Below are 17,490 nucleotides of genomic sequence, written 5' to 3'. Positions count from 1 at the left end.
TTTTAAGTAAAAATGTAATTTTAACAATTTTTAAAATATTTTTAAAACACACATTAAACAATGCATGTAATTTTAAAAGTAGCATAAGTAGCATATACTTCATCTAAAATTAATTCATCCAGTATGACCCATTACTTATAGCATCTCAATAACTAAAACATCAAACCATCAAACCATGAACCATGAACCATCAAAAACTAAAACAAAAACTGGACAATTTTCGAGGCTTTTGCTGCTACTTCTCCTGTGTTGATAGTGTTTTGGTAGTATATTGGTAGTGTGGTGGTAGAGCGGTGGCAGAGTAGTGTCCTGCTACAGTGGTAGTAGTGTTGTGGTAGTGTGGTAATGGTGTGTTTAGTGTGTTAGAAGTGTGCTAATGTGTTGTTATAGTGTGCTGATAAAGTGTTGGCAGTGTACTGTTTGTGCGTTGGTGGCATGTTGGTAGTGTGCTAATTTAGCACTGATGGAATTTCTTGAAACATTCTATATGTAGTGGCCTGGCACACTTGTTGTATGTTGTGCGACCATCACATACAAGACATCTGGAAAACCGCTTCTCTGTGGAAAGATAAACAAATAAATATTTCCCAAAGGTTTTCCACTCTCTTATGTACGGAGATTTTTAAGAACTCATTTCTTGAAGGATTCTATATACAAGTGGCCTGGCACTTTCATACAATGATATGCTGAGTGACCATTACAAACACTGCATCTGATAAAGTGATTACCTGTGTCGATTGGCCAGTGGGCTGCGCCATCCAACCTGGCTGAATCAACCACAGTGGCTGACAGTGAGGAGGGCCTTCCATGACCTTTTGGTTTGGTTCCAAATCTTTGCAGAAGACTCTGTGCAACAATGCGCTGAAAGCGTAGAAGGTCATAATCATCATTTATTTGATCCCTGTAGAACAGCCAGCTGTTAACTAGGGCAGAGTTGAGCGTCCATGAGTAAATGGGCCACCACCATTTCTTGGATCTGATGGTGTTGTGGTAGCAGGACACCTGAACATCATGGAGATCCACTCCTCCCATTCGCTTATTATACGACTGGATGGTTTGTGGCTGTTGGAGATGATCAAAGGTCTTTTTTTCCTTGTTCCATCTTCTGACTGGTGCTTCAGTGTATTGGTTTTCGATATTTGTTGCCACAGTAACGACACTGTTATCCTTCCATCTGGTGAGAAGTTTTTCTCCTTGGACCAGTACTTCTATGGATCCTCATGGCATTTTCTCAAATTCCTTCACAGATTTGAATGGAACGTCAAACAGGCGATTTTGCTGCATGGTCCCTGAACAGCCATAACCGCGCTTGGTCATTTCATCAATTAGTGACAATGACGTGAAAAGGTTATCATGTGTGAACTTGCAGCCTGCAGGAACCCCAGCTTGCTCTGCTAGACCTAGCACCACACTGGGTCCCTGACCCAGTCCAGTCTCCGGGAGGAGGGTATGGGCACCAGCATATGGCTCCATGTGGTAAAGGTATCCATTTGAAGAGGCAAGGCTCCAAAGCTTAAATCCGTAACGGATGGGTTTCCCTCTTATGAATTGCTTGTAACCATGGCGCCCATAGTAGGGAATCATACTCTCGTCAACTGATAACCATTCACTGAATGGCAGGATCTTATAGGAGTTGTTCAGTTCCCTGAAGATTGGCCTGACTTTGAAAAACGGGTCATCAGTTGCATTTGTGTTGTCGACAACATGAATAGAGGCCATGATTTCATCAAATCGATTCCTGCGCATGGCATTTGAGATGCTGGTAGTGTGAACATCATCATCTAGTGACCAATGCAATTGTCGTCATGGTACAGTGCTGTACGGAAGTAAGTAGCACACCGTAGAATGTGAGCAGCTCATTCATGTCCAAATTGAGCGGCTTGCCCTTGGTCTGAACCGAGTAAAGGTTCGACATTTCAATGGTAATTTCTCTCAGTGATGGTGGGTACATCATCAAAAAGACATCAAGTGGATCTGGATTTGTTGCTGTAACACACTGCGCTGTTTCTGGCTCGTACACAACGTAATCAGGAAGATTGGTATCAGCTGCTTTTCTTGATTTTTTGAATTCTCTGGTTTTATTTTTTCTGTTCTGCAGCGGAACACATGTCGGTTCTGCTGGGGTGGCACCATGTAAAGATGTTGTTGTGGTTGGGGTGGCACCATTGAAAGGTGCTGTTGTAGTAGAGGCAGCACCATTCAAAGATGATGTAGTAGTAGAGGAAGTGCCATTAATAGATGATGTACTAGTAGGGGCAGCACCAGTCAAAGATGATGAAGCAGTAGGGGCAGTACTAGGAGTTGCTTGAGGAGCTTCGACTAGCCTAGGGAACAGTGTTCACGTAAAAATCATGGAAACCTATGTAAGTTTATGTTACCAGAGCAAAGCATCTTGTCCTGGCAATCTTCATCCTCAGTCAATTTGTTGTAAATGGTTAGTAACTGTTTGTAACTGCTCAGCAACTGGTCTCTCTCTTCAGTCAGCTGGTTGTAACTGGTCAGCAACTGGTCTCTCTCTTCAGTCAGGTGGTTTTCTCCAGTCTGTTCAGTCCAGTTTCGGCCCCACTGGGTGTCGGTGCTGGCTGGGAGGGGAGAGAGAGGAAGTGGTCACATGACAAACTGAGCTGAACTGAGCTCAAATTTGAAACGGGAATCTGTATTTCTGACAGGAATCACCTAGTTATGTATTCATAACTATAGAACTTGAATGGATAGAACGGTCTTTCCTATTCAAATCAATGTTCCTGGATGGAGCAGCAGACATTTTCCCATTGGGCTAGCTTCCGTATAAACCAACTTACGGCAAGTCACTGAGGAGAGAGATTTTGAAGCAAGGACCAAAGCAGTGGAAAACTGGCATTGCAGCTGAATTAAAGGTTCCATATTCTGCACTTCCCAGTGTTTTATTTTCTGTCTTGAGGTCCATTCAAAGCTGTGTGTGTGGTGTCATGTACCAAAAACACTCTCAATCCATTTTTGCACGTTAATTGTTCTGATTGGCTAACCGCTTCAAGAGTGAAACGTGAGACACCGCTAGGGATGTACTCGAATCCGAATACGTTATTTGGGAAAGCATAAATAATGCGATGGAAACAGATATTTCTTCTACCCGAAGTTGCTTGTTATTATTCAAAAAAAAAAAGAGCCATGATTGACATGTCTGTGCGTCAGCCATTATGTTTCTTCAAATTGATTCATATCATTGTGGATGGCCACAAGATAAAAATGCCCATTCTGTTTGCAACGTGATTTTGATTTCACTAACTAGTCGTTTCATTTACTACACATTATTGAAAAGTGAAATATTGAGAAAAACAACGTTTTACCTTGTATTTCAGTCAATATTCATCCGTTTAAGATGTAACATGCTGTATGTATCAGCCACAGGTTTCGTGGAATTTTGACTTAGCATCCACTAACACCCTACCAAGTATTTCATGGTTATTTAAACAGACAGCAACAAGTTCAAGTGACAGCAACAAGTGATTTGTGAAGCTAGCAATGGACTCTGCAGCACCCCCACCAATTGTAACTAATTGTAACTAACCCTAACCCTGTCCCCCAGTTAAAGGGGGGGTGGTGGTGGGGTTCAGACAGTTCATAAAACTTAGTTTAGTTAAAAATAAAAAAAATAAAAAGGGAGAGAGAGATGAAAAGTACAGTATGAGGATGTGGAAATATATTTCATAATTAATTATATGCCAATATTAAATCAATTTGATGCTTTGAAGGCATAAAAATTGCATTGCCAATTAATATTAGGTTAGAAAATACAACATTTGCCCGATTTAACATGACTTCCGGTATAAACTACGCCCACTTCCCGTGTTCTATCCGAATACAGATACAGAGACAGATAATTTTGTTGGTTGAACAGATACAGATACAGATAATGACATATCTGTACACCTCTAGACACCGCAGCCCAGCAGCTACAGGTAGGGAAAACTCTTCGGTAATAAACAATGACAACCGCTCAACCACTTTGAAAAAAACACTTTGTTATTCTATTATTTCTTAGAAAAATGATAATGAGCGAACCTTTGTGACGCCACAAAGTTATGGAAGTCCAAACGTCTCATATAGAGGCTCGGTGTCAGAGATTTGCAGATCAGGTGAACCCAAATGCAGAACAGCAAGGCAGGAGACAGGCCTGGAGATCAACAAAGGCTTTTACTGGTAGTCTCAGCAGGCAAAGGATACAGAACATAAGTCTAGACTAACAAACAAGCAGAGAAAGGTGGGTGGCGAGAACTTAAATACTGGACTAGCAAATTAACTAACAAGAGGGTTAGCTCTAGCTAGCTAGGTTTGCTAATATGCTGATTTTGACTGATTGATGTAACATGTTTTCATGTTTTCAGTAAAAGCTAGAAAATTTGAAAGGGTGTGTAGACTATTGATATCCACTGTATTGTACTGTACTGGGAACTCTAACCCATTTCTGAGGCATAGCTGAGAGCATTTACTCTTCACTGTATTCAGTGTAGTGTTTGATTGAAGATCCACATTGATGGGGATCCTCAGCTGCAGATATTCATATGTATAGAAGCAGGGTGCGATTTGTAAAAAAAAAAACAGAGGGGGGGATATTTTTGGAATGCATTTTTGCCGGGTGATATTTTACACAAGGAGGCGTGAAAATGAAAAATACAAGTGCAAACCCCTATCATAGACATATTGTTCCCCAACGAATTCTATTCATATATGTCTATATATATCATATATGACCATATACGTATGTCATATATGAGCCACAGAGAGAGAGAGAGAGAGATTCTGAGTAGGAGAATGTCGTGTATGCATGCTTGCATACCTCCACGCAAGCATGCATACACTTATGCAAGCATGCATACACTTATGCATGCTTGTGTCAGCTCCCGGTGAGTGTGATATAGCTATGTGGCAAAGAGAAGGATAATATAAAAGAGGGAATTTGTGCGACATTTTATTTTGAGCCTTAAATGTAATACATGCGTGCGTTAACATCCCTTTTCTACAAGCCTGATTTCTATTCTAGTGGAGTAAATAGGTTTACATATTGTCACCATATCGTACAGTAATGTGGGAATAGGAATAACGCACATCAGATAATAAATCAGACCTACTGGTCTGATCAATCGGGCCATTATGGCTCAAAATATACAGCGGTGCCGGTGCGTAATGGCTGTGCGTAATACAGTGGCTGCTTTGGCTTGAATCTCCAGTTTTATGCGTCTGGCCCGCAGGTGATGCCAGCTGTGTGCCAGTCAGCACGTGTTTGTGGACGGCAGCGATGCTGACGAAAGGAAGAAAGATTTCTCACATACCGTTCTTTTAGCAAAACAATTAGTGTTGATGTGTAGTGTTGATTTTATCCACAGCTCTGCAAATTTATGAGCTGGAAAGAACGCACCTTCTATGATCCATGCGTTTTTTTTTTGAAGTTGTTTGCGCCATGTACTGTCATATTGGAGAAATACATGTATTTCATTTACTGACAGAATAAAACATGCCAGAGAGTGGGGGAAAGCGTGTCCCCACCTGCGATTGCATTTCATTGCGCCATCTAACTGTCGGGCATAGGAAATGCATTTATTTAATTCAGTCTGACCAGAAGCAGGGGTAAAACGTATCCCCACCGGCGATAAAAATGAATGACCAGAGGGGGGGATATCAAAAGCAGAGGGAGGGAAATCCCCCCCATCCCCTCCATCCCCCCCGGCAATTCGCACCCTGTATAGAAGTGAGAAACAGCTCCAGTATGGATTAAAAATGATATGGTTTGAAAGTGCCACAACTGGTATTCATTTGAATGAAATGGTTGGAAAAGTGTTTACTCACTGTGGAGAAGTCTTAGAGAGCTGTTGAGCAAAGTTTGCAGGATAAATAGCAGCCCAAAGCTCCCAGCAAACATTCTGTAGTGGACTTTCCCTGTAAGGCCAACACACGCACACACACACACACACACACACACACAAATATGGCAAATGAACTATATGAAAAACCATAACCACTAACCATTTTTCAACCTCATGTTTTGCATCTTCACTGAAATACTATCGGATGTAATTTAATAAAATTCCTTTTCTGAAACTTTTCTGGAAAATTTCTCTTTTCTTAATTTGCGGAAGAAAAAAACATTTGCTCACTACGTTTTTGGTCCTTGCTGGTTCTCAAAGTCATATCAATGGCTGAATCCTCAGGAATTTTGTCATATTCCTCGATGATGTCAGATCCACCAGGCCCAGCGGACCGCGCCATGACCTTCAGCTGATACAATATGGAGAGAGTACTGCTTGGACTGGCAGTGTCAGTCTGGATTTAAGCCTCGTTTTCTCAAACAAACATGCAGATACACATCTCCCTCTACACTCAGGGTGCTTTACTTGGGTCACTGGCTGTTTTGACTTTAAGACAGGAAGTCTGATAATGTTAACCTTTAACATTTATAACCTTTATCTCACCTCATGTTTCCCCTTCAGTTGGTTAAGAACAACTTCACGTGGATCCCAGATGAGGATAAGACGTATTTATCTGCTGATTCTCATGCTAGAGCAGCAGCAGTGTGTGTATGAAGCAAAATATTCACATCTGAGACTGTCTGATCTATTGCAGTTCACAGTTTATTTGCACACGTAAAAAGAACAGACTGTGCAGACAAAATAAAAGCAAATCAACCACACAGCAGTATAACAGTATATTACCTTGATTAATCAATTGCAATTCATCAACACAGCCTGTCAGTGATGTTGAAGCACTTTCTCTGCTGTACCTGCTTTCTTTTGCCTCTGTACACATTGAGGCACATTGTACACACAGATACGTACATTTTAGGTGTCTTATCTAAAAAGACATTACATTCAGATATTACACAAGTTCAACATTACTAAGGACATTTAAGGATACAAAAGTTCCTACCTATTACTGCACAGACTGAACAGAATTGACTAGATTTTTACCCTTTTCTGGACTACAGTCTGTATGTCTCTAACAGTGACTTTGTGAACAAATGTCCAAAATGTCAAGACTTCTGATATTTGAACCTAATACCAAATGGTCAGAAATGTTTGATTTGGTTTTCTAATGATTCATCATGGAGCTGTGACCACTGTGTCAGAAACCACTGGCTGAGGTAATGACTGGTGTATTAACTTTACTTTTCACTCAGGGAAGAAGATCACTCCAAAGGAGAGGCAAACAAATGGCCATTTGAGAAAGTGATAAAGTATGGAAGTATGCTGAATGTACAAGTGTAGCTAAGAAGTAAGGCAGAAGAGAGATGGAGGGAGAAGTTCATTCACTTTTTCTGTGATTTAGCAAGAAAAGATTCAGTTGTATCGAGATCAGTCAACTTATAGCACCAAATATTTTAGTGTTTCAAGTTATTAGCTCAAACTTTTCCACATCAGTTAGATTACATTCTGAAACATTCTGGAAGAGCTCAACACTTGATAAAGAGGAGGTTCATCTTCACCACTCTCAATGAAAAGAAGGAGATTTTCAAAAAGAGATGTTTTGATAGGAATAAACAGGGTTCAGCAAAGTTGACACCATTCAATATTTATTTCTCTGTCATGCAGCAGCTGCAGAGAATACGCTCCTTTCTTCCTGTGTGAGGCTTAGTTGTGGTTGCAGCTTGACATAACACTGCAGTCTTATGCTGACAACATAACCAGAGGTGAACAGTAACCATCACTGAGGTCAACGTTCCCAATAATGACTTCCAGGTTTCATCCACTGGTCAGTTACGACTTTACTTTCAGGGATCATTTCTATAGTTTCTGACTGGAGAAATGTGTTTCTAAAGTGTTTGGTCTCACTAACCACCATGATGAGTTGTGATATTTCCTTCATACAGTGAAGTGGACAGTGAATAATGATTCAGTTCATATGTTCACTGTCATTGATGATTGTTCTTTGTTTCCTGGTGGAGCATTGAGGAAGGAAGTATGATCTGAGTGGATACTTAAAATTATGTGGAAAAGAAATCCCATATTAAACCAGCAATAACAAAGCAGTTAAAGCTTGTTTTTTAAATGTTTTGAAATTAGATGTTTGAGTTTTTAAATACAAACTCCTGAAGTGTTGATAAATCAGAAGAGCTTCAACAAGAGAAGTGGTCCTTCAACTATCCTGAAAATCTTCAGTAATTGAGTTGACATTATAGTTGGATGATGCTTTGAATGAATGAGTGTTGAACTGCTGTTACACCATCAGAAACATACAGTAGTCAACCTGAAGACTGGAAGGATGTGGAAAATGATTTAGTTCATTAATTCATCGTTTTTAATGACTGTTCTTTGCTTTCTGGTGGAGCATCGAGGGCAACAACGTGATCAGACTGGTTACCTCCTGTTAATGTTTTAGTGGTGGTTTGATTCCAATAAACACATGCAGAGTTTCTTTTTTCTATGCTTCAGAACACTTCGAACTTTGACTTTCAGTAACCACTCAAATCATAAAAAACTTAATTCCTCGATGCTCCACTGGGAAACAAAGAACAGTCGCAATGACAGTAAACATATGAACTGAATCATTATTCACTGTCCACTTCACTGTATGAAGGAAATATCACAACTCATCATGGTGGTTAGTGAGACCAAACACTTTAGAAACACATTTCTCCAGTCAGAAACTATAGAAATGATCCCTGAAAGTAAAGTCGTAACTGAAACTGGAATGAAACCTGGAAGTCATTATTGGGAATGTTGACCTCAGTGATGGTTACTGTTCACCTCTGGTTATGTTGTCAGCATAAGACTGCAGTGTTATGTCAAGCTGCAACCACAACTAAGCCTCACACAGGAAGAAAGGAGCGTATTCTCTGCAGCTGCTGCATGACAGAGAAATAAATATTGAATGGTGTCAACTTTGCTGAACCCTGTTTATTCCTATCAAAACGTCTCTTTTTGAAAATCTCCTTCTTTTCATTGAGAGTGGTAACTCCTCCTCACTGAATATCACTAACTCCTCCTCACTGAATATCACTAACTCCTCCTCACTGATTATCACTAACTCCTCCTCACTGAATATCACTAACTCCTCCACTGAATATCACTAACTCCTCCTCACTGAATATCACTAACTCCTCCTCACTGATTATCACTAACTCCTCCTCACTGAATATCACTAACTCCTCCACTGATTATCACTAACTCCTCCTCACTGATTATCACTAACTCCTCCTCACTGAATATCACTAACTCCTCCACTGAATATCACTAACTCCTCCTCACTGAATATCACTAACTCCTCCTCACTGCAACCAGCTGCTGCTCTGCTGCTCATCTGACTGCAGGTAAGAACAAACTGCATGGAACAACTTGGCTTTCTGGATTGGGATTCTTGCTTCTGTTCTAAGATGACTCACCTTTTAGTGTTGGAGGTAGAAAGATAGTGTGCAGCTCCAAAACAACTTGTTAGTCTGCAAGATTCAAGCAGCTGTGTGTGTGTGTGTGTGTGTGTGTGTGTGTGGGGGGGGGGTGAGTCATCGTACTGGATAAGCTGTACAAGCAGGCAGAGGAGCAAAGCTCAACTGTTCACTTCCAACTTCTTTGTTAGATTTGCACTCAACCAGGATGCAAACTGCTTCATGTCTGGATGAAGGTTTAGCTTCTGTCAAAGTCACTATGAGTACAACTTTGATTTCTTGTCCAAGGTGTATGGACTATATAGAACCCAAGGTGAATAAACTTTCACTGCAGTCAGTGTGTGTGTGTATCTTTCTGTCAGCAGTGTGGGAACAGTGGAGGATAAAGCTGTGTATTATATGAGACGCTGTTTAGCTGAAACAACTGTTGGCTTTGGCTTTTACAGAATGATCTTGTTTGAAACTAATGCATTTACTATCGTCTGCTGTTCTTTCCGTTTGTGCCATGTTTATTATTCTCATATCCAAATGGATGCAGGATTTGTTGAGTACAAGGATTTTTGATTAGGAGTGTGTGCAACATGGTGTTACCAATAACATACGAGAGTTCGACTGATATGGGTTTTTAAAGCTGGTATCGCCAATAGATGATGCTTTGTGCCGATCTTCAATATCTTTAAATTTGACCATTTTCATGCCAAAACTTATACATATTCACTGTTTCCCCCCAAAGTTTAATGTAGTCAGGGTGGAGAAGCCTCTGAAACAGCATTTAGACCCTGATGGGACACTAAAACTCTCCACTGAAACAAGACTAATGAAACTTTAGTGTTAGCAGCTGTTTAAGGCAGAGTGACCCACTGCACCTGTCCAATGGAAAGATACATTACTGCCTTTACATGAAGAGTGAATTCACTAAAACATTATTGAACAATGAAGTAACTGATGTGACAGATTCAACTCAATACTTATTCATGTTGAAGAGAAGTTCCACTACATGGATTTAGATGAGTAGTTGATGTGTATTTTGTATTATAGCTTGTTGGTAATTCAACTAAATTCAAATGTGGAAAGTATTGTAGTAGTTTATTACTTTTTGTAGTTAACTACTGCAACTGCCAGTTATTTCGTTCTGGAAAAGAAAAGGAGGGGTTTATATGTTTTATCTTTATATTTTTTATCTCTGCCTCTCATGCCTTGATTTTTATTCCTTTATTTTAAGTTGACGTACAACAGACCGAGGAGGGAATGTTAATTTTCTGTTATATGTAAACTTTCTGTTGTATGGTAAGTTTCTGTGAAGAAGCCACATAGTTTAGTTTGGGTTTAAATGTAGAAGTGATGGAAGTTACATCCAACAGAAAGTTAACATTGTGATGAAGACACATATTTGGTTTGGACTCTGGATCTTACAGTTATAGATATGATCATTTTAGTTTGAACTCCTTTGTCTCCTTTAATTAACAAAACTATATTTTTCTAAGCTGCTGTAGTTGAACTTCTTTTAGTGTGCAGTAACTAGTAGCTTGTAAACCTTTCCCAACACTGTACATATTGTGTTTTTATTCATCATGATCCATTGTCTTTTCCAGTCTGATATACCGTATTTCCTCTAATAGTGGCCTGTAGTCAATTAAAAGCCGGGTCTCCGATAATGGCCGGGGCCGTGGTCGACACGAACAAATAAAGGCCGGCCTCAAATACAGGCCGGGGGGAAAAACTAGGTCAAAACCTAGTACATGGCTGGACCGTGTCTGTCTCCTCTCTCCGCCGCTGCCTCTCCACCGCGCCCACGGCCCGCATTGATCCTCCCGATCCAAGCCCCGGACCCCCGCCGAAATCTCGGCCGGATCACCGGGAACACATCGGTGCCCAGGTTCAGTTAGCTTCAGTTAGCTTCAGCTTACATGCAAACAACGGTGGATACTGGTAAACTCCTGGTGCCTGTTTGTAACTGTAGTTTGTAGTAACGTACAAGTGCCACAAGACGGCTCGGCCGGCGGAAGTCTCTGGAGCATGCCGTCGTCGATTACCGTAATTATCGTAATGCATTGCAGTAACAAAAAAAGGTCTACCTAACGTACCGTAACAGAAGCAGATCAGAAAACAAGGAGGCTTCGTACTAAAATAGGAGCAAATATACTTATCAAACAGAGGGAATTAGAAATAAAGGCCTGTCTCTAATATAAGCCTGCTTTCAATAAAGGCCTGGTACCCTCTGCAGTTGAGGTAAATAAAGGCCCGGGCCAATATTAGAGGAAATACGGTATTCACTATGATATACCACTCTGTCAGTGTTTCTGTAAAGCCACTAGATGGCAGCATTGTTTCAGTTCTGACTTACTGCTGCAGTTCGACAGCTGAGGCAGAAGTCATGTTCACTTTTCAATGGAAAGGACAGTCCACGGTATATATGAGTATATGGAGTAAATGATTGGCACAAAATCAAAACATATGTAGGTGTCTTTTAAAGTCACTTACAGTTTGTCTCAACTGATTTGACCCATTTCTCCAAACTAAGGTTACCGTGCTGCTTTCTTGTCAGATCTTTATAGAAACCAAACACTGACATCAGCACTACACACTCACAATCTATTGACATATTCAGCCTTATCCACAGCAATACTAATGTCTCTTAATAATGTGATTTTATGGATTTTTATCCGTAATTTGTTGATTTTGTCAGCAAAGCGTCTGTTCCTCACAACATTGTAAATACTGCAATATGTATGGCGTTTATTGAGTCTCAAAACCCGCGCACATAAAAACCAGGCGCGCGTGGTACGAGTGCACAGAACAGTATCCGCGAGCAGAAAACCATCCTCGCGAGGGAGCATTTCTGCTCCGCGTGCACAAATGCAGTCCCGCGAGCACGGGGCTGTGACGAGTGCGAGCTCGACCCTCCCTACGCGCTCGCAACTGCTCAACACTCGCTCGCTCGTCAAGTTGACTTTTGAGACTTTGGAGGCGGGGATAACATCGCACTCCTTTGCCTAAACCTAACCAATCAGAGGCAGAGTAGGGGCGGGTCTTCCAGAAAATGGGGTAGGAAAAAAGTAATGCGTGTCTCTGACCTCTTTTTTGGCGGCAGAATCATCAAGAAGAAGATGTCGGAGAAAAAAGAGGTAAAGTGAGGAACAGCCACATCTACAATGCCCTTAACACAAGTAAATCGTACATAACCAAAATGTAACATAGACTATTTGTGATGTGGCTGTTCCTCACTTTACCTCTTTTTTCTCCGACATCTTCTTCTTGGGGGTTTGGGGGTTTGGGGGTTAGGGGGCGGGTGACTTCGTTGTATTTTTTTTATCTTGACCCTCCCCGGAGCTACAAATATTTTTCCTTCAGCCTCCCTGAGTGACTGGGGCAAAATGCATGACCCTCCCTCCACCATAAATAACCATATTTTATTATATTCACACCAAAGGTAGGTAGTATTGGAGAAAATAAAAAGCAAAGGCTGACCTTTTCCAACCATAGATGTTGATTGTCAAATTATGAATTGATAAAATAAAATTAGAACTGATGACTTTTTAAATATTATTTTTTAGAATATAATAGGCCCTGACGGTTCCCCTAGCGGTGCGCCTACGTTCACCGCCAACGTGCCAACGTGCACTCTGGGTATGACAGCCGCTGAGAATCTGAAACGCAATGAAAGATAAACGTGGAATTTGGGGCCTCATGTATAAAAGACTGCGTAGATTTCATACTGAAAGATGGCGTACTCACAAAACTTGAAAAGTACGTATGCACAGAAATTTTCAGATTTATAAAACTGTGCGCACGCCAGGTTTCCTTTATACATCCCAATCAACGTGAAATTGAGCGCACATGCACGAGCCTTGTCTCCTCCCAGAATTAACTATGCAAATGACTATAAATACGCCCCTCTTGTCACCTTCTTGTCAAAAATGATGGTGAATGTGCCTGTTCAGTGCTCCCCTCTCCAAATATTTCCAATGTGCTTTTACGCATGCAGTGTTTTTGTAAATAAAGGTAAAATTGCACAATTGAACTGATTCAAAGATTTAAAACAAAACCATGTAATGTGACATGTCCAGTGTTCGCAGTGCTGCCGCTCCAAATATGGCAATTTGTGGCATTTTTTTCTACACTGCTTTTTTTTTTAGTTTTACGCACGGGTGGCCTTTCCTTTCTTACCGTTCAGTCAGCGCACAGCTTCGGTGGTTTGTGTGAGCAGTACTACACACAAATCGTTTGGACATCACACAGTTGTTCCAGGACTTATTCCGAGTGCATCTGCCCACCCGACACTGCGTTTTCTTCCCAGGAGAGATGGATCTGTACGCCATGGATCTCTGTGCGCCTCGGCAACTGTACAGTCCCTGACGTGCGTTAACATCTCCATGTCACATAAACAAAGAAAACTGTCCAGTTTACTGGCGATCTTGGTTTTGGCACTGTGAGTAAGGCCTGATGTCATCTGTGGGAAATTAGTTTGACTAGGTTTTCATTGCGCTCAATAAGTCAGACCTACTTGAAGCGAGCCGGAGGAGAGAGAGACGCGCATTCACACAAACCAACGCGGCGATATAGCGGAGAGTGCCTGTATCTATTTCCTAGGTGGTTTTTTTCATTCATTTAAAACCCTCATATTTAGGAAAAGTCATGGAGGGAGGAAAAAATAGCATTTTCCCTCAAGTGTTAGAGGAACTAAAAATTGAAAATAACGCCAGATGGGTTTTGGCCTTTCTAATGTTAAACAATATCCACATAAATAATCAAACTATTATGGTGTATCAGCGGAAATAATTATGGTTTTTCATAGACTACTTCATAGACATAGCACAGTGAATTGAGTGAAAACGTTATTTTGAAACATTTGGAGAGTTTCACTACTTCGTAGTTTGGCGTCGCCAACTGACAAAGCCAGACAAATGTGCGTACGCATGGTCTAAAGTTTGCGGGACGGCCCGCACATTCTCATGTTAAGTTCATTTTTATACATCCCGACGTGTGCGTGAAAACCAGCGTACACAACCTTTTTGTACGTGCACAATGTTTATACATGAAGCCGGTGTCTTTCCTGTAGGGACTGTGAAGAATATGAACCGGACCCGACACAAACCCATGTGGGTGTTGTGGCTGTCCACCGGGAGCTACCTCCGTACTGCTGATGAGTCGGGCGTGAGGTCCAATGAGGTTAAGGTAGGGATGGGAGATACCAAGTTTAGTGAGTCCCGTCACCATACAGCGGTAAAACCTATTTTTTTTTTGTAACTCATTTTTTTTATTTTCATATTCAAGTTCACACAATCGAGTGTCATGTCATGGAACATCGGTTTAACAGAAGCAGGAGTGAAACCATACAGATGGATAGTCGCCCTCCCCCAAACTCTATCCCACCCCTCCTTAAACCCTCATTGATCAAAGAGATGGTGTAGGTAAATTAGCCCATGTCCTGACCACTTCTTAAACCCCACATCTAGATGGGAGGGCATGAAGTCCTTTATGGACCCGATAGGAGTAAGGGCCGATGTAGAGTGGGGTAAACCATATGTTTTCTGTACGACTTTCCATGTTTGCAGTGTAAATTTAGTCCACCTATTCATGTTGCAATCTCCCAGAGGGAGTCCCAGGAAGGGTAGATCTGCTAACCCATGCTGACATTTTGATTTCTCAATGTTTAACCACCGAGTATCTACATCGTTGTTGATCCATACAGTCATTGGCTTCAGCTGGGCTGCCCAAAAATACAATTGCAAGTTCGGGAGTGCTAAACCTCCATCTACCTTTGGGAGTTGCAGTGTTTTAAATCTTACTCTTGGCCGCTTCCCCTGCCATATGAAACGAGACATGAGACGGTCTAACATGCGGAATGTACTTTTAGGTATTTGGACAGGGAGCATTTGGAAGGGGTATAGCAGTCTTGGGAGTACATTCATGCGTATGGTCTCCACTCTACCCAGAATGGATAAGGGCAGTGTATGCCACCTGTCTAGGTCGTTTTTAATATTTTTGAATATTTTGTCATAGTTGGCCTGGTATAGTCTATCTAGTGAGGGGGGGATGAAAATCCCTAGGTACTTAATGCCTGTCGCCAGCCATTTGAATGCACTATCATCAAAACACGTACTTTGAAAAGAAAAAACGTATTTAAAATAAATACAAAATATAACCATAAATACATACAATAATAAATAAATAAATAAACATAAATACAACCATTTAAAGTTGTATGTCCCTCCCTTACAGCCAAAATAAAAAACATAAGTCCCTCCCCAGTGCTTAAAAAATTATTTGACGTGCCTCCCCCGTTTTGCACCACCCCCTCCCCTCTCATAAATAACGAACAGTCCTTAAGTTAAGCTTTATTTGCTCTCTAGTTATTGTTTAAGTTGTGAATCTGCTGATGATATAATGTGCTTGCGCACATTTCATGTGTGTGTGTTTTACGCACATGAGAAAGTGGTGTATAGGAGAGATTTGCACTGGTATTATTTAGTTTGAGGAGCTGAAATTTGATTATTTGGAAAATAGCTGTGCTGTCATGACTCTGCTGTAAAGAATTTGGAACCAGGTTATTGGAGTTATTATGCATACCTGTTTGGTGCGTTATTTGTAATGCAAATATTCCCAGGTTGTGAAGTTTATTGTTGTGTCCGTTCTGAAAGCGAGTCGGAGCCTGCAGACTCCAAGCGTGTCAACCAGCTGCTGCAGTCTGCTTTTAATAACGCCATGTAATGAAATATATTTTCTTAATTGCACTAATTGAAAAGGAAAATAATAATAATACAGTTTGCAGTTTGCAGTTTACAGTCTGCAGAATAGCCTAATGTACCTACATGTTATGTAACTGCTTTTGCAATGTTATTTTTCACTCTTTCTTTTTAAATAAGAAGTTTCATTCAAGTAAATCTATTGTCTTTATCCAGGTCTAGATAAATAGCATAAATTGTCTCCTCAGTGTACGTTTTATTCAGTCTATTACAAAAGTACGGTCTTCCAGAGCTGTTGATTACCATTTAATTTGAGCTCAGAGAATTAATTGACGTTATAGCATAAGAGAGTTCCATAATGTTGTCATGACAACTGAGCCAGCGATGGGGTCAAAGTTCAATCCAATTTAAGTCTCAGTGATGGGCACAACGACCATCGCAACAATGACAGATCGCCTGTTGCTGGAAGTATAAACAATATGTCATTGCGACCGACGATATGATCATCGCCGGTGGTGTACTATAAACTTCCCTTTAGTGTTTTCTGCCTCTACTCAGCTGATGACAGTCTGCTGTTTTAGCTGACTCATTCAGTTTGGAATGTGTCTTCATCATGTGACCGTATGGCTTCCCTTAACCACAGAACAATCAACTATTGAGATCCACACAAGTTGTTCAAGTGAATGAACCAAACAGAGACGTGAGTTCCAGTAGAAAAATATGCAGGTTGCTTTATTTTCATTAAAACCTGACTGTTTTGTTAAAGCCTTTCCTGCAGTGAAGGCCTAGCTGGACCCAGCGCAGTAAACTGTGAACTCTGTGCACAAGAAACCAGTCATACAGTACTGACCGTATTCAATGTGTGAGTCAGCCAAACCTCAAAACGAGTCCCACACACACACCAGTGGACCAGCAGAGAATACTTCCCCTCCGGTGATGGTTCTGAAACCAACCAACATGAGAACTGAAATGGTGGATGGTTGGCAAGTAAAATTGGGGGCGCGGCTCTGCTGCTGACCCACTCTCTTATCGTTTTTATTGTTTTTATTGTTTGAAGTATGTTTTAAAGTGTGTTTAGTGCTGTCCTACCGTGTGTTTTAATGTTTCTTTAGCCTACCATCTCAACCACCATGAACCTCTCGGCTGCCTATGTCGCTTTGGCAGTTTTATCAACTTTGATACCTGGAGGTAACGCCGACAACGCTGACAATGGGATTATCCAGCCTCCCGTCATCACCTATTCCCGGGAGTTTTTGCTCTCCTGTAGGGGTAATGCAAACAGCTTGGGCGCTGATATTACTCTACCCCGTGGTTTATTAAGGGTGAGAACGAAGAAACAAAAAGCAAAGAAGCGAGGCTCCAGAGGAGGTATCAAGAACTGGCTAAGAAGGCGAGGAAGCCGTCACCCTCTACCGGCGATTACCTTATCAAACGTAAGGTCGCTTAACAACA

General features: G+C 41.1%; 2 non-coding genes across 2 annotated transcripts; one reads left to right on the top strand and one right to left on the bottom strand.

Moving 5' to 3' along the window:
• Nucleotides 1–7,729: 7,729 nt before the first annotated feature.
• Nucleotides 7,730–7,945, top strand: LOC139911218 (small nucleolar RNA U3). The gene has a single exon (XR_011784596.1). It is a non-coding gene; the product is annotated as a small nucleolar RNA U3 (small nucleolar RNA).
• A 483-nt stretch (nucleotides 7,946–8,428) lies between these two features.
• LOC139911221 (small nucleolar RNA U3) lies at nucleotides 8,429–8,648 on the bottom strand. The gene has a single exon (XR_011784597.2). It is a non-coding gene; the product is annotated as a small nucleolar RNA U3 (small nucleolar RNA).
• Nucleotides 8,649–17,490: the final 8,842 nt, after the last annotated feature.

Source organism: Centroberyx gerrardi, chromosome 3, assembly GCF_048128805.1.
Source record: "Centroberyx gerrardi isolate f3 chromosome 3, fCenGer3.hap1.cur.20231027, whole genome shotgun sequence".
Lineage (NCBI taxonomy): Eukaryota > Metazoa > Chordata > Actinopteri > Beryciformes > Berycidae > Centroberyx > Centroberyx gerrardi.
Note: the sequence above shows the minus strand (reverse complement) of the source record. Positions and strands in the feature narration are given on the sequence as shown.